General features: G+C 39.1%; 1 pseudogene; it reads left to right on the plus strand.

Annotated features, from left to right (window-relative positions):
* LOC110544550 (UDP-glucuronosyltransferase 2B17-like) overlaps positions 1-23831 on the plus strand; it is a 42102-nt pseudogene that overhangs the window by 14021 nt on the left and 4250 nt on the right.

The raw sequence follows: 23831 nt of genomic DNA on the forward strand, positions 1-23831 counted from the left end.
CCTAATCAGAGTGGTCAACACTGAAACCATGAGCACACAGTTTTCTGAGAACAGTGTGTTCCCATCCTTTGCCCTTTTACTAATTACACTGCCTCTTAATTTTAGTGTTTAGTTTGTGCACTCAGTGTATTCTGTGTATCAGTCCTCTGTCAGATATGTAGCCGGCAGTGTTTTCTCTCATTTCTTGGCTGTGTTTTGTCTTCATGGTAGCATTTGCTGGGTAGAAGCTTTTTAATTTCAGGCAATCCCACTTGTCAGTTCCTGACTTAATTTCTTACCTATGAGAGTTCTTTTCAGAAAGTCCTTGCCTAATGCAATGTCTTGAAATATTCCCCTTCTTTTCTCTACTAGTTTCTAAGTTCAAGTCCAACATTAGGGTCTTTGGTCCATTTTGAAGACCTTTGTGTTCAGGGTGAGAAATACAAATCTAGGATCAACCTTACCCATGTGGGTGTAATTTTTCTAGCACCATTTATTGCAGAATTTTCATTAGGTGTATGATATTCTCATCTGTTTTCCAAAAGTGATGCTAGTGGGAGCTGTGCATGTTCATTGAGTCTAGTCTCTGTCCCACAGAACTACATCTCCATTTTGTGCTAGTATCCTGTCACTGTGTTTACTATGACTCTGCAGTGTAATTTCAAATTAGACATGGTGATATTTTCTGCATTTTTCCCCTCAGGACAACATTGGCTATTTGGGATCTTCTGATCTTTCCTGTGAGTTTTGGGATGATTTCTACTTTTGTGAAAACTATCATCTTTATGTTGATGAGAATTGCACAGAATCTATAGAGTGGTTTTGCTAGTAAAGTAATTTGTATAATATTAATTGTCATAAAAAGAAAGGCCTTTCCATTTTATAGTGCCCTTTCAATTTTTTCCTTCAGTGTTGTAAATTTTGCACTATATTGGTCTTTCCCCTTATCCTTTTGGTGAGATAATTCTTATGTTATATTTCAGTGGTAGTGATGGTGTTTCATTGCAAAGCTGTTTTGAATAGAATTTTTTCCTAATTTCTTCTTCAGAATGCTCATTATTGACTTAAATTACACCTCCTGTTTTCTCATGTGTGGTTTTGTGTGTGCTTTGCTATGTATATTCATATGTGCATTGTGTGTGTGTAGCACATGTGTGTGTATGTGTGGAGGTCTGGGGTTGATACTATGAGTCTTCCTCAATCACTCTCCATGTCTTTTATTGAGTCAAAGTGCGTCATTTGAACACAGAACCCACCGACATGGACTAGTCTAGCTAGCTGACTTGATCTGCAGTTTCCCTGTCTCCATCTCCTGAACAATGACATACAGGTGGATGTCCACATGCATCTGGGTTTACTCTATTTGATTGAGTAGTGCTTGATTGAGAAGTGCTTTCACTGCTGAGTCATCTGCTGATGTTTGTGTTTTGGGTAAAATCACTGCTGAAAGTTCATTAGTTCTAAGAGTTGGCTGATGGACTATTAGGGTCTCTTACATAGATGATCATACAATATGCAAATAGCAGAAAACATTTTTATTTCTTACTTTAATCCATTTTATTTCTTCCTCTTGTATTCTTGCTCTAAGTTTTTTATAATTTTCATTTTTTCTTTACAATTTATTCATTATATATCCCAATTGAAGCCCCATCCCTCAACTCCTCCCAGTCCCACCCTGCCTCCCTCTTCCCCCATCTCCTTCCCCTAGTCCATTTGAAGGGGGAGTGCTCCACTATTGCCAACTGCCCATAGCTTCTTAAGTCTCAACAGGACTTCCTGGATCCTCCTTCTCCTTGGCCTGGCAAGACCACATCATCAGAGGCAAGTGATCAAAGAGCAGTCAGCTGAGTTCATGATCAAGGCAGGACCTGCTCCCCTCACTCAGAGATCAACATGGAGACTGAGCTGCCAATCTACCACATCTGAGCAGGGGGTCTTCTTGCATGGTCCTCCATTCGTGCATCAGTCTCTGTAAGACCCCCTGGGCTCGTATCTTTTATCTACCTAAGATTTTTTTTAAGTTTTTTTTTTAATTTTATTCTTCTTTTTTTTAATTTAATTTATTATTATTATTTTTTTATCAGTTACATTTTATTAACTATGTATCCCAGCCGTGTCCCGATCCCTCATTCCCTCCCAGTCCCTCCCTCCCTCATCTCCACCATGCCCCTTTCCAAGTCCACTGATAGGGGGGACCTCCTCCCCATTCATCTGATCCTGTTTTATCAGGTATCTTCAGGACTGGCTGCAAAGCCCTCCTCTGTGGCCTAACAGGACTGCTCCTCCCTTCGGGGGTGGGGAGACCAAAGAGCCAGTCATTGAGTTCCTGTTAGAAATAGTCCTTGTTCCCCTCACTTTGGGAAACCAATTGGTTACTGAGCTACCACAGGCTACATCTCAGTGGAGGTTCTAGGTTATAACCATACATGGTCCTTGGTTGAATGTCAGTCTCAGAAAAGACCCTGTGCCCAGATATATTTGGTCCTTGTGGAGCTCCTATCCTTTCCCCATCAGACTAACTCCCCTTCTTTCTTATGATTCCCTGTACTCTGCCAAAGGTTTGGTCATGAGTCTTTGCTTTGAAAACTCTGCGAGTTAGAGTCTTTCAGATGCGCTCAGTAGACTCCTGTCATACGTTCTTATTAGTTACATTTTGTTAACTCTGTGTCCCAGCTGTATCCCACTCCCTCATTCCCTCCCCAAACCCACACTCCCTCCCTGCTCTCCTCCCTGCCCCTTTCCAAGTCCACTGATAGGAGAGGACCTCCTCCCCGTTCATTTGACCCTGTTTTATCAAGTATCTTCAGGGCTGGCCACGAAGTCCTCCTCTGTGGCCTAACAGGACTGCTCCTCCCCTGGGGGGGGGGGTGGGGAGGTCAAAGAGCCTGTCCTTGAGATCCTGTTAGAAATAGTCCTTGTTCCCCTTACTTTGGCAAACTACCTGGTTACTGAGCTACCACGGGCCACATCCGAGCAGAAGTTCTAGGTTATATCCATAGATAGTCCTTGGTTGAGTGTCAGTCTTAGAAAAGACCCTGTGCCCAGATATATTTGGTCTTGTAGAGCTCCTATCCTTTCTATATCATACTAACTCCCCTTCTTTCATATGATTCCCTGCACTCTGCCGAGGGTTTGGTTATGAGTCTTAGTGTCTGCTTTGAAACACTGCTAGGTAGAGTCTTTCAGATGCCTTCTGAGGTAGACTCCTGTCATACGTTCAATGCACATCCCATTTGTCTTTCTAAATGTGGATTGATCATCTTCGCCCATGTCTGCTTTCTTGATTACCTTCTTTAGGTGTGTAGATTTCATTATGTTTATCATATCTTGTAGGTCTATATAAGAGGTATATACCATGTTTGTCTTTCTCCTTCTGGGATACTTCACTCAGAATGATCTTTAAGGTAAGATTTTAAGGACACTATATCAACTACACATGGACAAATTGGCCTATGTCTTATGCATGATCTCAGTGGTAATACTTGTGTTTCAATTGTTTAGTATATGTAAGCTACACATTATATATAGATATGTATATATATGTATAAATATATATGTATATATATATATATATATCCTTTTTATATTCCTTTAAATCAGTTTCTTCAGGGCTTTCATTGTGAAAGAATTTTGCATTTTCTAAAGGGTATTTCTCATCAATTTAGGAAATATAAAACCTTTCTGTGAATCTCCAACAATGGACTTTAGAACCATTCTCAACTGGACTTAAAATTACTCATTATCATTTTCTCTGTAATAAAAATAAAAGTTGTGTTACCTCCTGATATCCCATTTTCACTTTAAAAAATATTTCCCCATAGGAAGATTCCAACTGTAAACTAATGAATACATGGAGATGAAATCAAAACTTCATCATTTGGATGACAGGGCTGTGACATTTTGACATTTTTACTGTCGAAACCCTCCCATATGTTCAGCCCAGCCCTCCTTCAAACATGGCATCATTTTTTTCAATAATTCTTATTGCATGCATTAATGTATTTGTGCACACATACTAAATAGAATCTGTTTGGTCCATATACTGTTTCACATATGTATGTTTTCATGGCTGAGTTTTTGGCACTGAACAACCAATTGGTGTGCTCTTTCCTGAGAAGGACATCTTGTCTAACTCCCAGCTGTCTTGGTTGCCTATAGTTCTTTATGTAAGGTTGAGGATTGTAGGCTTTTCTCCATCCAGTTTGGCATGTTTGTTGTTGTCCTCCTTTTGCATCTCGTGTTTGGGCAGTCATGGTGTTGAGACTTTGGGGGGGAAGGTTAACTTCTGAGATTCCTAGCAGACACAGCCTCACAGAAAACTCCATGATCATCTGGCTCTTACAATCTTTCTGCTCCCTTTTCTCCAATGTTTCCTGAGCTTTCCATGCAGTATTGTTTTGTAAATGTTTCACCAGGACTGTGTTCCACAACTCTGCAATTTAATTGGTGTGGTTTTCTGTAGTGCTCTCTAAAATTTGCCAAGAGACCTTTCTTTGATGAAGGGTAAAAAAGATATTCACCTAGGGGCATATGGATAACAAGAGGAAAACTATGCCTGGCACTGAAAACCTAACTAACTACAAAGCACTAGCAAAGTCCTGATTATTGGAGGAAAATCTACAATCATTAATTTGCTATCACATTCATTTTTAATCACCTGTTGGGTACTTTTAATTTTTTAAATCGGTTTGGTGTACTGTCAAATTAACTTTCTTTCGTGTTAAAATATGTTTTTTTTTTCCAAGATAAAAAGAGAATGTTATGCTGTTATTGAGAATCCACCATGATCAGCCAGTAAAGCCCCTGGATGGGGTGATTATCTGGATAGTTTGTCATGAGCAATAAAGAAACTATGGTGGCAGCCTTTATCTGCAGCAGGTTTTAATGCCTTGCCCATTTGTGCTTAGGTTCCTGATAGCATGTGTAATGACTGTGACACTCATGATCACAGATATTACCTAGTTTGTTGAAACTGAAAAGAAAAATTAAAAAGCTTAAATCACATAATCATGTCCATGTTGGCAAGAATTTTAATACCTGATTTACTTTTCCTGAGACAAAATACTTTAAGAAAGAACCTGTCAAGTCTAATTTGTTTGCAAGATATTCACTACCTATGTCCTAACAGAGCACAGTATTTGTTACTCAAGAAAAGTTATTTTTAAAATAAATATAGAACTATGTATATTTGTGTTTGTTTGTTTTTATTAGTTCTTTGAAAATTTTGAAACATTTTGATCATAGTATGTCTCCCTCCCCCAAATATTGCAAGATCAGTCTCTGTCCTTCCCTTCCAACTTTCTGTGTTCCCATCTTTATCAAGGCCATGTGCTACACAAATTTTCTTAGGTTCATAACCGTGTACTAGAGCATGGATGAATTCTCAGGGGCTTTAGGGGAAACTGACCCTTTCCCTTCCAGTACTTAAAAGCAACCAATAGTTCTTTGCTTACAGGTGGACTTTCATGCCCAACAATGTGCTAGGATTTAGTTTGGTTTTGAAACATACAAATCTTGCATGTTGTATCACAACTTCTCTGAGTTCATATGTGCAACTTTCCTGCTGTATCCATAAGACATTCTTTCTTTGTAGTTACCTACTGCTCTTATGTCCTTTCCTCCTCCACCATGATCCTGAGCCTTTACTGGGAAGAATCAGTACATGTGTTCCGTTCAGGGCTGTACATTCTGTGGTCTCTTGTTCTGTGTACCTTGGCCAGTTGTAGCTCTCGTTATTGATTATCTATTGTAACCAGAAGCTTGTCTGAGAAGATTCCTTAACCTGGGAATATACTGGTAAATAAATACAAAATGGTTTACTACTATGTCCATTTAGCAGATTAATATTCTCTGCTAGGATCTATGATTTGTCTAACTGCAGGTGTTTGGTCTAATAATGGTGCCAGTACAGCTTTATATTGTGTAACAAGCCTCAAATTCAGTCATAAAATGATTGGGTAACCTCCTGGCATCTGTGCTACTATTGCATCATTGGGTATATCTGTCAGGCTGGTTGTTATTGTAGCTCACGGATTCACAGGTCAGTGCCAACCTGATTTCTCTGTTTCTCTGTGTTCTGTGATTGAAATATGTGGTGTTTTCAGAAATAGGAACACAGTATACAGGTGTTCCTTTTCTGCCACATTCACACCAACCTTTATCAGCATTTTTTTTTTTTTGGATCTTAGCCATCCTGTTAGGGTAAGATGAAATGAAATTTCACTGTATTTTTAATTTTCAGTCCCCTCTTGTCTAGGGATGTTGAAAATTTTTAGATATTTTTCAGTAGTTAGTATTCTTTTTATTTTTTAGAATTCTATTTAATCCCAGCTGCATTTTTATTGAACATAAAATTTTTTTTTTCAATGCAGTTTATTCAGGAACCTTGAACAATCCTCGGACCCTGGGGAAAGCCAGCCCACAGCATAAATAGCCTCTGGGTAGCCAACCCAGGCATGCCATGTGGGCAATGCAGATAAGTCCACATACATGGAAGCAAGCCAGATCCTCAGCCTTAGCCAAATGTGGAATTTTTCGTGACAGAGAGCACTCACCAAAAAAAAGGGAAAAAAATAATTTAAGAACCTTAAATGACTTTCAAAAGTGGAGGAAAACATGGAGTTAGTCAATTGGCATGGAGCACGTCTCGCCCCTGGGGGCAATGGTCTCCTGAACCTACTCAGACCTCGGACACCACCACTGCTAGTTCTAGAACTGACGCAGGATGTTCCAACGAGGGGTTAAGGCTTCTCATAATATTTCCTATAAGCCCACACCTGTTTGTCTATATCCCCCATTTTTATTCATTATTAGCCAGATAGAGCCATGTAGTTGTGGTAATGATACTTGCTTTTTTGCCCAACGCTGGAATGCTAGTAAATTTAGGTATGCCCTGGTTACTCGCATGCCTCACTGGGTGCCTGTGCCCATTGATGCCCCTCACGCTATGACTCTCTTCAGACAGAAAAGGGATCTTGTAACTACAGCCACCATTGTTACTACCATCTCTTTGGCGGCTGTTGGAGCTACCACCAGGGCATTAGCCATGAGTCATACTGGGCAGACTGCTCAGACCCTGAATAATCATTTAGCCAATGTAGCTCATGCCTTAGTTGTACATAAAGGAATTAATGCTCAACTAAAAGGAAGCTTGATGGTGTTCAATCAGAGGATTGACCTCGTGCAGGAGCAAATTGATACCCTATGGCAAATCGCTCAACCTGGCTGTCAATGAAAGTATGCTGGACTTTGTGTCACTAGCATACAACATGAGAATTTTTCCTGTGCTGCAAATCTGTCTAAACAATTGTCAAGCTATATTTTAGGTAATTGGACATAAAATTTTTATACAATACATTAAGATCATGATCTATCTTCCTTCATCTCCCTATAGATCATCTCCACCCTTATACCCAGCTATCTCCATGCCATCTTTCTCTCTTTTTAGAAAACAAAAACAATTTCTTTCAAAAAAATAGAGCACAAGACAAATAAAATCATAGACACATGTGCACACACACACACACACAAACACAGTCAAAAAATCCATAAAACACAAAATCAGAAACCATAATAGACAAGCAGAAGACCAAAGCAATATGAGGGGGAAGATCTTCCAAAACACTATTGAGTTTATTTTGTGTGGACGATCTACTACTGGGCATGGAGCCTCCTCTTAAGTGTGGTTTGTATATACAGAGAAACCCTGTTCCATGACTCAATTTTTATCTTGGTTGAAATGTGTGATTGTAAATCACAAGTTATCCACCATGCTAATTACTGAGATTAGCCATATTTCACAAACTGTTCATAAAAAAGTCTTTGAAAAATCCATTCATCACATGAATTGGTTTTATAAGTAGTCAGCCTATTTAAATATCATTTTAGTATAAAATTTCAGTTTTAACCAGCTCTAATAATTAGGAGTCACTTTGTTGAACTTTTTTGTAGACCGGTAGTGTTTGGTTTTATCTAGAACTCTGGGCTGTCTACTTGCTGGCTCTTGGTCCCCCAATCAGCATTGGGGGTGGGTTCTTCTCATTTAGGGGGCTTCAGACATTCAATGGCTACTCCCACAAGTTCTGTGCCACCATTTCCCTAGCACAATTTGTAGGGAGGATAGATGGTAAGTCTGTGGCTGAGATGGTGTTTAACTTTGTCTTTTGGTGGCATGAAAAGTACATTCCCCAACAAAGACAATATAATATAGGGGTGAAGGCTCCCTGTTCAAGACATCACCTTGACTTGTCCATGTTCAATGAGTTCTGTTGGTATTGACCTCAGCACTGGGACCTCATTGTCAGTTTGTGGACAGCATCCTTTGGTCTTAGCAACGGCCTGGGTTGTTTGGGGAATTCTATAGGATAGCCTTGGCAACAACTCAATGGATTGCAACCCATTCCCACTACTGGAAGCCTCATTCGGTGACAAGAAATGGCCATTTTGGGACTCTGCCACTCCCATTATTAGGAGACCTCATTAGGATCACCTTCATATGTTTTAGGAAGTTTCCACTGTGCTTGGTTTCCATATCATCTCTTAAATGGCCCTCAAATACAGCTGTCCTCCCCTGAATTCTTCCCCCCTCACTCTCTCTCTGTGTCCCTCTCCTCTATCTCATCTCCCTGTCCTCCCATTCCCATCCACACCTGGCCCCAGCTGACCCATAATATCTATTCTATGTCCTTTCCCAGGAAGATCCATGAATTTCCCCTCTAGACTTGTACTCCTAACCTCTCTAGGTCTATAGATGTTACCTTGAATATAATTTACTTAGTGGTTAATATCCTCTTATAAACAAATAGCTATAATTTTTTTCTGGGTCTGGGTTATCTCACTCAGGATGATTTTTCTAGTTCTCTCCATTTGCCTGCAACTTCCACAATGCCATTTTTTAAAAAATGCTGAGTAAAAATCCATTGTGTAAATGTATCATATTTTGTTTAATCTTCTGTTGAGAGAAATCTAGGTCACTCCCAGTTTTTGGTTATTATAAAATATCTACTGTGAATGAATATAGTGGAGTAGGTTTCCTGTGATAGGAAGGATCATCCTTTGGGTATATGCTCGGAAGTGGTATTTCTAAGTGTTAAGGTAGATGAATTACCAATTTTCTGTATTGATTCCTGTAGTAGCTGTTATGCATTTGCACTCCCACCAGTAATAAAAGAGTGTCCACTTGTTTTACAATCTAGCTAGCAGGAGCTGTCTCTTGTGGTTTTGATCTTAGCCATTCTGACAGATATTAGAGGGAATCACAAAGTTGTTTTGATTTGCATTTCCTTGGTGCTTACAGAAGTTGAACATAGCTTAAGTTACTCAGCCATTTCAGTTTCTTCAACTGAGAATTCTCTCTTTAGATCTGTACCGCAATTTATTTGGATTATTTGGGGTTTTTTATATCTAGTTTCTTGGTTTCTTTATGTATTTTGTATATAGTCTTCTATCAGATGTGACTTGATAAAAATCTCTTCCCATTCTGTAGGCTGCCATTTTGACTGAATGATGGTGTCCTTCCCTTACAGAAACTTGTCAGTTTCATGACAAACACCCTACCTTAAGAGCCCAGAGAACCCTGTGGAAGAGAAGGGGGAAAGAGTGTGTCAGAAGGGATGAAGGACACCAGGAGACCAAGGCCCTCTGAATCAACTAAGCAGGGCACATATGAGCTCACTAAGACTGAAGCATCAAGTGTGGGGACTCCATGGGTGTGCACCAGGTCCTCAATATGATAGATTTTGCTTGATATTATTTTGTCATGTTTGGTTGTCATCTCTTAGAAACCTATTCTTTTCTAAGATAAACAAAAGGGAGTGGATCAAGAGGGTCCTCCTCCCTGGAGGGGAGGTAAGAGGAATTGGGTGGAGTAAAGGAAGAAGAAACTATAATCAGGATGTATTGTATGAGAAAATAATCTATTTTCAATAAAATAAAAAAGAAAACTATTCTGGATATAATATAGTATACGTGGTCATCATTTGGAATAGTTTTTTTTGTACCTTCCTTATTTTTGTTGCATTAACATACATTTTTTATTTTTAAATTTTATTTTCTTATTTATTCATTTCATTGTTCTGATTGCAGCAGCCTCCCACATCTACTTCCAGTCCCACTCGCCCACTCTCTTTTCCCTTCCCCCTCCCCTATTCCACAGAAAAGGGGAGCCTCCACTTAGAAACTCACCTGAACACTTCAAGTCACATCAGGATGACATGGAAAAGTGGCCTTTTTCACTGAAGCCACACAAGGCAATCCAACTAGGGAAAGGTGATCCAAGACCAGACAACGGAGCCCATGTCAAAGACTGCTCCACTCCCCTTATTAGAGGAACCACATGAAGACCAAGCAGCCTATAAGTTATGTGTGAGTTGGAGCATATGTCCAGTCCATGCATGCTCTTTGGTTGGCACTTCAGTCTGTATAAGTCCCTATAGGTAATGGTTAGTAGCATTTGTCAGTTTTTTTGAGGACTTCTTCTCTCCTCTTGGACCTTCTATCCTTCTCTACTCTTCCAAAAGACTCCCCATGCTTCAACTAATGTTTGGCTGTGGGTCTCAGCATCTATTTTGAACTGCTGCTGGGTGGAGCCTCTCAGAGGACAGCTATGCTAGGCTCCTGTCTGCCAGCAAAGCTGAGTATCATTAATAGAGTCAGGGGTTAGTTCTGTCCAATGGGGTGGGTCTCAGGTGGGCCACTCACTAGGTGGCCATTCCCGCAAACTTTCCTCCCTCTTTATCCCTGCACTTCTTGTAGGCAGGGTAAATTTGGGGTCAAAGGTTTTGTGGATGGGTTGGTCTTCTCTTTCCTTCACTAGGAGTCCAGCTCAGCTAGGAGGTGGCCACTTCAGTCTCTGTGTCTCCTGATGTTAAGAGTCTCTGCTAGAGTCACCCCCAATTCCTGCCAGTAACCTACCCTGTTGCAGGTCTCCAGCTTGCATCAGAGATGTTCTTGCCTTGGTTTCCCTTCTCTCTCCTGGTCCTCCCAACCCTTGTGCCTGTGCTTCCCACATCTGATCACCACCCTTGTACCTTCTCCACACCCAGTTTCTTCTCTTAATCCACTTCTGATGTCTATTCCATCTCCTCTTCTGAGTGGTATGTAAGAATACTACCCTGTCCCCTCCTTGTTACTTAGCTTCTTTTGGTCTGGATTGTAGGAAAACATATATTCTCATGAAAATATTTTGCCATCAATAAATCAATAATAATAAAGGCATATTGCAAGACTTTTTAAATGTGTAACCAATATTTTAAATTTTTAAACCAATAATTAAAAGCGTTAGAAAGTCCACATTTTATGTACTAAAGAATTGGTAATGTTTTTGCTCAGCCTGCTGTCTTCTAGAACACAGGACCAACAGTCCATGATGGTAGCACCTACAATGGGCTGGGCTCTCCTCCATTAATCACTAATTTAGAAAATGTTCTATAGCTGGATCTTTCACATGCATTTTCTCAATTGAAATCTTCTCCTTTCAGATAACTATAGTCTGAATGTTGAGTTGACACAAGACTGGCCAGCACATACTCTTCCACACTGCATTCTAAATCTGATACCCATAGGCAAGTGTGTGACTTAGTCAATGTTCCATTACTGTAAAATGATACTGTGACCATGTAAACTCTTATAAAGGAAAGCATTTAATTGAGGATTTCCTACAGTTCAGAAGGTTAGTCCATTGTCATTGATGGTGGGAAGGATGGTGTCATGCAGGCAAACATGGTGCCCAAGCATATCAGAGAGTTCTATATCCATAAGCACAGGCAGCAGGAAGACTTAGATACTGGGCCTGCCTTGAGCATCTGAAAGCCCAAAGCCCCAACTCCAGTGAAACACTTCCTCCAACAAAGCTACAGCTACTCCAAAAGTGCCACACCTCTTAATAATGTCATTTCCCAATGACCAAGTATATTCAAATGCCCCCTATGGGGTCATTCCTATTCAAATCACCACAATATGGCTACCATGCTTCAACAGCATCTTTACAAGAGATAGCCATATCAGAAAAGCACAACTTGGCATGATGCAGATCTCAAAAGGTCAGAAAGATCTGCCCCAATAGATACTTCACATTGCACTTCCTGTACCTCCAGGTAAATGAATATGTTGAAAGTGAGAGAGCAGCATGGTTGTAACTGTCAGAATGCCAGGAAGTGAAAGTCCACAGTAAAATAGGCTCTCCCACTGTTTCCTGCATATGCAAGCCTGAGACAATGGTAACATCAGTGGACATATTAAAGCAGAAGGGAGGCAATTTTGCTTGTTCCCCTCCAGCTCTAAGAAACTGCAAACCAACATTTCTACCTCATCTTCTCTTTTCCTTACTTTCCCTACCAAATCAGAGACTAGTGAGGAAAAGAGCTTCATGCATTTCTGCTGGTGGTGGTTTTTCTTCTTCTTCTTCTTCTTCTTCTTCTTCTTCTTCTTCTTCTTCTTCTTCTTCTTCTTCTTCTTCTTCTTCTTCTTCTTCTTCTTTGACATTCTAATACCCTCCTTATAGAAGATAGTTCTTTACAGACCAGCAGCTGAGTCTCAGTTACATTTACCTCATCTACAGCAACAGCCATACAAACCACCCTTCCTAGAATAATCTTCAGTTTTTTTTAATTTTTATTTTTTATATTAACTACAGTTTATTTACTTTCTATCCCAGCTGTAGCCTCCTACCTCATTCCCTCCCAATCCCAACCTCCCTTCCTCATCTCCTCCTTGCCCATCTCTAAGTCCACTGAAAGAGGACGACCTCCTCCCCTTCAATCTGACCCTAGCTTATCAGATCTCATCAGGACTGACTGCATTGTCCTCCTCTGTGGCCTAGCAAGGCTGCTCTTCACTTGGAGAAGGAAAGGGGCAGGTCAAAGATAGAGCCACTGAGTCCATGTCAGAGACAATCCCTGTTCCTGTTATTATGGAAACCTACTTTGATACTGAGCTGTCATGGGCTATATCTGACCAGGGGTTTTAGGACCATATCCAAACGTGGTCCTTGTTTGGAGAATCAGATGCATAAAAGACCCATGTGACAAGATATGTTTGTTCCTTGTTCAGCTGCTGTCCTCTCCAGGTCTTACTAACTCCTGCTTCTTTTATGATTGCCTGCACTCTGCCCAAGGTTTAGTTATGAGTCTCAGCATCTGCTTTGATATACTGGTAGGTAGAGTATTTCAGAGCCCTTCTATGGTAGTCTCCTGTCCTTTTTCTTGTTTTCTCTTACTTCCAATGTCCATCCTGTTTGTCTTTCTAAGTGAGGATTGATCATCTTACCCCAGGTCCTCTTTCAGGTTTAGCTTCTTTAGAGGTATAGATTTTAGTATGTTTATCCTACCTTATAGGTCTAGTATCCACATATAAGTGAGTATATACCGTGTGTGTCTTTCTGCTTCTGGGATACCTCACTCAGGATGATCTTTTCTAGATCCCACCATTTGTCTTCAAATTTCATGATTTCCCTGTTTTTTTTTTTTTTTAATTACTGAGTAGTATTCCATTGTGTAACTGTACCAAAATTTCTGTGTCCATTCCTCATCTGAGTGACATCTGGGTTGTTTCCAGGTTCTGGCTATTATGAATAAAGCTTCTATCAACATTGTTGAACAAATGTCCTTGTTCTGTATTTGAGCATCTTTTGGATATATGCCTAAGAGTGGTATAGCTGGATCTTGAGGAAGCACTATTCCTAGTGGTCTGAGAAAGTGCCTGATTGATTTCCAAAGTGGTTGTACAAGATTACATTCTCACCAGCAATGGAGGAGGGTTCCCCTTTCTCCACAACTCTCCAGCTAATCTTCAGTTTCACCTGTATCTTTCCCTGTTAGGGCTAAAATTACATAAGATGTTTTTTTCCTGAAAATATGAGAACAAATTTTAAATAAGATCAGAAAATTCATTGACAAAAACAAACAAACAAACTAGTGCTTTCACTCAGGTGTGGCATGGTGATCCAAGGAATTTTGTCACAAAAGCACAGAAAACTCAGGCAACTATATCTCTGAAAGATCCACCTTGTCATGATAAAATCTTAGGAAAGAGGAAATTCTTAGGAAAGATTTTCTGTGTCATTTTGCCTTTGTGAGTTTGTAGCCAACTTGATACACATTTGTGTCATCTGAGAAGAGGAAATCTTAGTAGGGAAAATGCGTCAATCAAGTGATCCTGTTCTGGTTTGATGAAGGTTGTAGAAAAGTTCATCTTACCAAGATTGTTGGAATCCCTGGGAATGTAGTCTTAGATGTAAGAGAGAAAACACTGAGAATACCATCAGGATAAGCAAGTATCTATTGTTCCTCTATGGCCTCTACTTCAGTTCCTCCCTCCAGGTTCCTGCCTTGAATTCCTGCGCTAACTTCCACTCATGATGTACTACGAATCCAAGCTAAAGTAACACCCATGCTGTCCAAGGTGACTTAGTAATGGTGTTTGTCACACAAGAAAAACCTAAAGAGGACTCACCTGTAGATGTGTCCATCAAAGAATCTCCAGGAGCCAAGTAATCGTGTGTTTTATAGCAGAAGAGAAGTATTGTAAGATATTTTAGTTTCCTGGGTATTATATGACTCCCTCATTCTTCCAGGAGAAAATATGGCAATGTATAGGACCTAAAAACATACCATAATGTTACATAATCAACATTTTTAAAGGCACTGATGTCTAAGAAATGCTGATTCACCCACATCCTTGTTTGATCTCTACTGTTATGTAAGAACCCTTCAGAAATAGGAGCTTCTCATCTGTGATTATCAATATCACAAGATGTTTAAGACAGGATACTTGCTCATGAGTGGTGATTCAATCTTAGCTCAATAGTGCCAGGTACAAAAAAATAAAAAACAAACAAACAAACAGAAAAAAAAAACAAATATACTTTGTTAACCTTGAGTTCAGGTTCCATGCCCTTTATTTACACATGACATTACACCATCAAGCTCAGCAGTTCATTAATGTGTTTTGAAGTTATATGTTAACTTCTTGATTGATTGAACTTTGCATAAAACCATTAAAATCTGCAAAGAATATCAGATATCAAAAGCATTCCATCTCAGCAAGATGCCCATGAAACAGACTTTAGTTTTTCTGTTATTACAGCTGATATGCTTTTTAAGAACTGGAACTTGTGGAAAAGTGCTGGTGTGGCCCACAGAATACAGCCATTGGATCAATATAAAGATGATTCTTGATGAGCTTGTCCAGAGAGGTCATGAAGTGACTGTTCTGACATCTTCAGCTTTAATCATTATTGAGCCTAACAATGAAACTTCTATTAATTTTGAAATTTACTCTGTAAATATTGGCTTGGAAAATGGATAGGTGAATTGCCCCCGTGGCACGCCTGGGTTGGCTACCCAGAGGCTATTTAAGCTGTGGGCTGGCTTTCCCCGGGGTCCGAGGATTGTTCAATGTTCCTGAATAAACTGCATTGAAAAAAAAAAAAGAAATGGACTCCGTGATCATTTTCTGTTCTTGGTGCTGAAACCTCATCTGGCTTGAACCTGTATGTTGGTTTTATGTATGTTGCCATGGTCTGTGAGTTTGTAGGTACATCAGGCTCGTGGTGCCTGGAAGACACTGCGATGTTGTCATCCCTCTCTGGCTCGTAAGATCTTTCTGCCTCCTTTTCATGCTGTTTTTAAAATACCTCCAAATGATCCACTAATTTGAATGACATCTCTAATAGTATTACTTTTTCTTCTCTAATTTATGAGTTTTTGTCAACTGCACTATATTTTGGTCAAATGCACTCTCACTAAACATTGAGTATTGAGGCAATGAAACACTGGTCTTCCTAAAGTAATTCTGGTAAGGACAGACTAAGGTCTGTCCTAGTCCTTTAAATGTTTTCTGTGTCACTAATCATTTGTGATGTCACACATTTGTCTTTGTAGGAAATGGAAGAATTTGTTCAGAACTCCGGAGAACATGGCATTGTGGTGTTTTCTCTGGGGTCAATGGTTAAAGACATAACAGAAGAAAAGGCCAATATAGTTGCATCAGCTCTTGTCCAGATCCCACAGAAGGTGAGATAAAGTGTTCCCTAGGAGGACAATTGTATTTTAAGTCTACTGAACTCTGAAAGGATTTTAGTAGAAAAAATCCTTTGTGAAAAATAAAATGACGAACTCTTTCTTATTAATGTCAAACACTATTTTAAAAGAAAAGTATTAATTGCTGAGAATAAAATATTAGTCGGGTTCTGATTGACACTATGAACAGAATGATTATGCTCAGACCCATGCATGGTTGTGCATACCTGTCACCTGGAGATGAGGTAGGTTGAGCCACTCATATTTAAAGCCCGTTTACACTTAATGGTGATTTCCAAGCTTTCCTGTGCTAATCAGTGTGTCCATATTTCAAAAGAAGTGAGAAGAAAAAAGAAAAGAAAGAATAAAAGGAAAAAGAAATGGAGAAAAAGAGCAAACAAAATAATGAGAAATATTATGCTGGGGCTGGAGAGATGCCTCAGTGGTTAAGACACTCGCTGCTCTGCCAGAGAAACTAGATTTGATTGATAGCATTTATGTAATAGCCCCAAACTGTCTCCACCTCAATTTCCAGGGAACCCAATGTGCTCTTTAGGCATCCAGGCAACAGGCTCCCAGTGCACAGAATCACATGCAGGCAAAACAGCCACATACATAAACGTGTAAGAAAAAAATCTTTGTAAAGAAAGAGGAAAAATCTTCTACCCAATGAATAATGTAGGAAAACACAGGAGAAAAGATGAAAAAGGTCCTGAGCCTGAACTGAAGCTAAGATTACAAGATTATAAATGCAAGCAAGAATGATGTGGGAAGATTCTTAGAGGTCCCAACTCTAAAACTGTTCAATTGACTCATTTCCTAAAAGCACCGATTTTTAGCTGTTTATGAGCTAATTTACTCTATAACTTCATACAGATTTTCCTGATCATGAAGATATTTTTTTTATTTTACCAGACACAGAGCATACAGAAAGTGAAGATTGATAGTTTGTATTCCAGTTTATGGGGAACACCTGTAACTTAGAATTCAGTTTGATATTTGACATAAAATGTATTCAGCCCAATAAAAAGCATACTTAAAACTTTCCTATTGATACCTTTCTTTAGAATGTTTTTTTCTCTTAGTTTTTTTTTCCATTTTTTAAATTATTTTTTATTTTTTATTAATTACACTTTATTCACTTTGTATCCCCCCATAAGCCTCTCCCTCCTTCCCTCCCCATCCCACCCTTCCTCTCCCTTTTTCATGCATGCCCCTTCCCAAGTCCACTGATAGGGGAGGTCCTCTTCTCCTTCCTTCTGATCTTAGTCTATCAATGTTCTTAATAAGTTTTATCTGAAAATAAGTAAATACATTTCCTGATAACAAAGAAATATTTTATTAAAAATGGTAAATTACATCAATATAATTTTGTGCATCAAAAAAACCCTAATTATAATGAATACCCTAAAAACATGGGTATAAATCTCTTAGAGGACTTCTGTGGTAGGCTCCAGTCCTATTCCCTCTCTTCTACCACCTCCTGTGTCTATACTGTTTTCCCTTCTGAATAAGGATTAAGACTCTTCCCTAAGGTCCTCTTTTCATTTAACTTGTTTAGGAGTATACATTTTAATATGTTTATCATATATAATATGGCTAATATACACTTATAAGTTAGTATATACCATGCATGTCTCTCTGATTCTGGGATACCTCACTCAGGATGATATTTTCTAGTTTCATTCATTTATCTGAAAATTTCAAGATCTCCTTGTTTTGAAAGCTGAGTAGCATTCCATTGTGTAAATATACCACAATTTCCATTCTTAAGTGGAGGGATCTTTAGGTTGTTTCCAGATTCTGGCTATTATGAATAAAGCTGCTGTGAACATAGTTGAGAAAAAGTTTCTTGCTGTATGGTTGAGCATCTTTCAGAAATATACCCAGGAGTGGTAGAGCTGGGTCTTGAGGTAGTGCTTTTCCCAGTTTTTGGAGAAAGCTTCAGTTTGATTTCCAAAGTGGTTGTACAAGACTTCAACAAGCAGAGAATCAAAGCAAATGCAAAGACTCACAGCCAAACTTTGAACAGAGCACAGGGTGTCTTATGGAAGAAAGGGGTTCTAAAAGACCTGGAGACACACAAGACCAACAAATCCAAAAAAGCAGTTCCCAGAAAGACTTCAGAAATTGATGCATCAACCAAAAACCATGCATAGAGAGGACTTAAACCCTCTTTTCATATGTAACCCATATACAGCTCCGTCTCCATGTGGGCTCCCCAGTAAGAGAAAAGACAGTCTCTGACATGAACTCAGTTGCCTGCTCTTTGATCACTTCTCCCTAGTGGAGAGACCTAGTCAGGCCACAGAGTGAGAATATCCAGGCAGTTTTGATGGGACCTGATAGGCTAGGGTTAAACAGTACAGGAGGACTTCCCCTATCAGTGGACTAGGGAAGAGGAAAAGGAGAGGAAGAGGAAGAGAGGGTGGACCAGGAGGAAATGAAGGAGAGGGCTACAGCCTCATTAAAGTGAATAAATTGTAAATAATAACAACACTTGTGCCATACAGAATTTTGTAATTTGTTCATAGACTAAATGCAAATATAAATAGAAGGACAAAAAATAGAACATGGGTATTTAGATCATCTATGACTCAAAGACATAAAGTGATATTGAACTTGTAAAGTAAGGACACGATATATTCATAATCATAAATTATTACTAACTTGCTAAATATATCATACTATTTCAAATCTCCTCTCTCAGTTTCATTAGCATTCACCTGGATAAAGTTCAACTAAATAATTTCAGTTCCCCAAAATCAAAGTATACCAAACCTTTAGAATTTCTGTAGCTGAATATGGTGTTTTCTGTGCGTAACAGGTTCTGTGGAGATTTGATGGTAAGAAACCAGACACCTTAGGATCCAACACTCGACTGTACAAGTGGATACCCCAGAATGACCTTCTTGGTAAGGCAAGGGTCAATAAGGAAAACAAACAGGAAACAGTATTTCTTGAAGATACTAAAAATGAAACAATTTTTATATTCCTTTTCAAAAACACAAAATGGAAAATAACTACCTGTCACTGTTGCCATATTGCCATTAAAAACTATCTACTCCATGTCTAGAATCTAAGTATCTCTGGTTCAACTGTACTAAAGCTGCAAGAATTTTTCAGAGAGTGCATAAATTTCCTCTTTCTCTCTTGTTCCTTAGATTTTTCATTCTTTAATTCTACTACAGGAAGATGTCAATGCCATTGAGAACCATAACCACTCCTGTTTAACTGCTGACTGTGTATTTTCTCTTTTTTGATTAATTTTGTATTTATTCACTTTACATTCTGGTTTTAGGCCCCTCCCTCCTCTCCCAGTTCTACCCTCCCTCCCACATCTTCCCTCGCCTCTTTCTCAGTAAAGGGGAGCCACTCCAATTCATTAAGTCACATGAGGACTGAATTTGTCTTCTCGCCTTATGGCCTGGTAAGGCAGTCCCATCAGGGAGAATTGATCAACAAGCAAGTAACAGAGGTCATGTCAGAGACAGCCTCCGCTCCCCTTGTAGTGGGCTTCCATGAAGCCTGAGCTGTCCATTAACCACATATATATATCAAGGAGGAAGTTTCAGTCCACGCTTGGCCCTTGATTGTGTTTCAGATTACATAGGCCCCTCTGAGCCCTGGTTAGTTGGCTCTATTGGCCTTCTTGTGGAGCTCTTGTCACCTCTAGATCTTTTTATCCTTCCCCTCTGCCCCCACTATTGCATTAGACTCCCAATGTTTGGCTGTGTGTCTCAGTATCTGTCTCTAACCATTGCTGGGTGGGACCTCTCAGAGGACAGCTCTGATAGGTCCTGTCAGCAAGCACAGCAGAGTATCGTTGACAGTGTTAGGGGTTGGATTTTTCAATGAGTTGGGTCTTAGGGTTGGGCCAGGCATTGGTTGGACATTCCATCAATCTTTGCTCTATCGGTTCTATTTTTGTCCCTGCATATGTCTTCTAAGCAGTGTAAGTTTTCATGGGATATAAGTTTTCATGGATAGATTGGTGTTGTCCTCCCTCCACTGGGAATCTTGTCTAGTTAGTGGGTGTCCTTTTCAGTCCCCATAGCTCCTATTACTAGGAGTGTCAACTAGAGTCCCCCTAATATCCCCCAGAGGCCTACTTTGACTTACGACTCCAGCTTGTCACAGAGATACCCCTACCCACCATTTATCTTTTTTTCTACTGGCCTCCCCTCTCCCAGCTCCCTTCTCTCACTAGTCTGATCTCCATCATTATTTCTTTTTGCTCTCTCTCCTCTACCTTGTTCCCACTTTTCAACCACTACCTTTTTCTTTTCTGTGCAAACAAATGCTTTATCATTACCACAAAGCACTAATGTATTTCATGATGAATTGTAGCTCCATTGCCTTAGATTCCAATAGTGACCATCTTACTGACTGGACAGTACATATACAAGATGCAGTGACATAACTATTTCTATGTAAATATTCTATTTGCCATATGAATTTTTAATGTGTACATTGTGGTGAAGGCTTTGAGAATCTCTGTTGCTGATTACTAATATTTATTATAGATTTTTCTTTTAGTTAAACAGAGGTTATTCCTAAACCAGCTGTATACCGAAACCACCACACAGAAACTAAGATTTATTTAATTAACCTAGAGCAAGATGCTGGGAAATAGTTACTCCATCCTAAACCTCCAAACCCACATACATTCCGCCCTCTCAGATTACCCACATTACAATTGCTTTTAGTCATAGCTTAGGTCAGGTTCATCTCTCCTGGTTCCAAGTCCTCTCTTGTCAATATCTTCTCTCAGATCTCTCTTCTCCCACTCCCTTCTTTCTCCTTCCCTCTACACCATGATGTCCCATCCTATTCTCTCCATTGCTCAGCATTGGCTGGTTGTTTTATTGACAAGACAGAGAACAAATGGTGGCATGTTTACAAAAACTTGAGACAGCTGATGCTTAGAATAAACAACCCAATGCAATGTCCGATTGAAACCAGATAGTGGGGTAGAGAAATCAGCATTTGAACAAACAGGGTAAATTGTATACATTCCATAAGAACATTATACCAACAAATTTCATATAATATATTTTAGTCAAATTAAACCATCAACTACACCTTTCCTCTTTACTCCTCTCAGATCTATCTTCTCCCTTCCCAAATACTCTTTTTTTTTCTACTGGATTATTTTGTTGCATCTGTACATATATATGAATACTCAGATACAACCTGCTGAGTCCATTTAGTATTGCCCTTATTTATGTGTGTTTGGACTTGCCATCTCAAATCGGATAATAAATTTGGAGTTGTCCCTGAGAAAAACAGATTCTTCCTCCACCAGCACTCATTAAATAGCTGTACCTCTTCATCTACGGAGAGGGCACTGTGAAATTTTCCACCCCTACATTGGCATGTCAACTGGTATATTCATTACAATGATCTTGTTTAGGCCACTATGAAGTTGAGATTCAGTGACTGCAGTCTCCCTGTACTATATAAAGACACAATCTCAGAGCAGATTTCCTTGTCCCATGACTCTTCTATATTTCTACCTTCTCTTCTGAAATGTTCCCTGTGTCTTTCATGTGTTATAGATGTATCATTTGGAGCTTTGTATCTAAAGGTCAGTTGTCCTCTGTATTTTGAAAACTCTGGCTTTCTCTAATGATCTCTGTCTGCTGAAAATAAAACAGAAGATTCTTCAATGAGGAATGAGAGCTATATTGATAGGTGTGTATAAGGATATGGATTTCAATTGCAATTAGAAATTACACTGGTTTGAAAAAGTGTTAGTTTTGGGGTCTTTTCTATGTTTCAGAGCCTCAGAGGAAAGTAATGCCTGGTACTATAACATTAGCACATGGATTTTTCCCACTGATTTCTTTCACTGACAATCTTTCCTTCAGTATATTATAAGACAATCTTTTTTTTTCACTTTTCAAGTCTTGAGAAACATGCTATATTTTTTAAATAGCATTCTCTTATCTCTGCAGTCCATTTAATAGTTCCTTGCTAAAAAATAATCCAAAGCAGTTTCATTGCAAATTTGTGGCATTAATAATAATATATTTTCTATGAGAACAGTCCACATCTGAGGTATTATATTTTACCTCTCTTTAATATTATAATCAATAATCATGTGAAAATTCTTTTTCTCTTTATAGGTCATCCAAAAACCAAAGCTTTTATAGCTCATGGTGGAACCAATGGCATCTATGAGGCAATCTATCATGGCATTCCTATTGTTGGGATTCCCTTGTTTGCAGATCAACCTGATAATATTAACCACATGGTAGCCAAGGGAGCAGCTGTTAGAGTGGACTTTCACACACTGTCAGCTAAAGACCTTCTCACCGCCTTGAAGACAGTCCTATATGAACCTTCGTGAGTCTCTTTCTTTTGTTTAATTCTTTTTAAAGTATTTTGTTTTGTGTCTTGAGATAATGTCTCACTATACAACCACAAGACTGACCTCACCCTCATAGATATCTGCCTGCTTCAGACTCCTGAGTGCTGGAATTAAAAGTATGTGCCATCATGATTGGTATGTGTAACTATTTCTCCATCCATGCTGATCAGCCATGTGCTCTTTCACACTAACCTATCTCAGACCTCTCTTCCCTTCTTCCTCCAATACCTCTCTCTCTCTCCTGGTCCTTCTGTCCTCAAAGCCTTGGAATTTTAGCCACATCTACCTTCCTTTGGCCTGCCCAGGTCTGTTGCCATTTTATTATTAACCAATCAAAAATAACTTCTTAGGCAAAGTTTATACAGCAAGGACAAGTATACTGAATGTGCTCTTCTGGGCAGCAACCAGGTCTTGGGACCCGTAATTACCATTAGAATACATGAGACCAAACCAACACCCAGCACTATCATTATTTTTTTAAACAGGATCTCACATTGTAGCTCTGAGATGGTGCCAAATTCAGAGGGATCCTTCTGCTTCTGCCTCTGAAGTGCTCAGATAAAAGGCATGTTCTACTATAGTCCAACACTGCAAAGGAAGTTATGGTGACTGGCTTGGGTAAAATGTGTTCTAAATTTAATTATATGACATGCTGTTATGGTTTTGAAAAACTCTTAAAAGAGCTTATATCGTTTATCATTCTAAAATAAATATCATGTCTAATGTCATAACCAACATCGAAGACTTCTAAGCCAATGATGTCAACCAAAGAGCCTATGTTAGTAGATGCTTATGTTAAGGCCAGGACAATGAGATAAAAGCTACAGTGTTGCATAGATAGCAGTCAAAAAATGAAAGACAACATTAAATTTATACCAAACCCAGAGGAAAAGAATTGGCAGCTTCAAGTCTTACCAGAAGACAAATGTATCTAATCAGATTGTCCAGACTCAGAATAACAGGAGACAATGCTGCTGGTTCTTACATACACAAGTCTCCTAGGCTAGAAACAGAATTGGATTTTCTTTCATCATGGTGAGAGTTCTTATGGAAGTTCTGTGCAAGGGAGAAACATAATTCAACCAGTGTTTTCATTTTATGTTCAACAAGTATCTAGTGATAGACAGAAATTAGGAAAAAGAGGTAGAAGAGAAGAGGAGAAACTGAAACTGGAAAGCAGATATCCACCAAGATACATGGCCCCAGCAAAGCTTAAGACAATTCTCTGTCTACTTCACTTTTTGGTCTTAAATCATGCATTATATTCTTCATATATACATATATATGTATATATATATACATCTATATTTATATATATACTACCTTTATTACACACATACACACACACACACACACACACACATATATATATACTACCTTTCTCTTACCAATATTAAAAATATTGTTCAACTGCAAAATGTCCAATTACAAAAAACGTCCTGTGGGGAATAAAGCAAATA

Source organism: Meriones unguiculatus, chromosome 3 (assembly GCF_030254825.1).
Source record: "Meriones unguiculatus strain TT.TT164.6M chromosome 3, Bangor_MerUng_6.1, whole genome shotgun sequence".
In the NCBI taxonomy this organism is placed as follows: Eukaryota; Metazoa; Chordata; class Mammalia; order Rodentia; family Muridae; genus Meriones; species Meriones unguiculatus.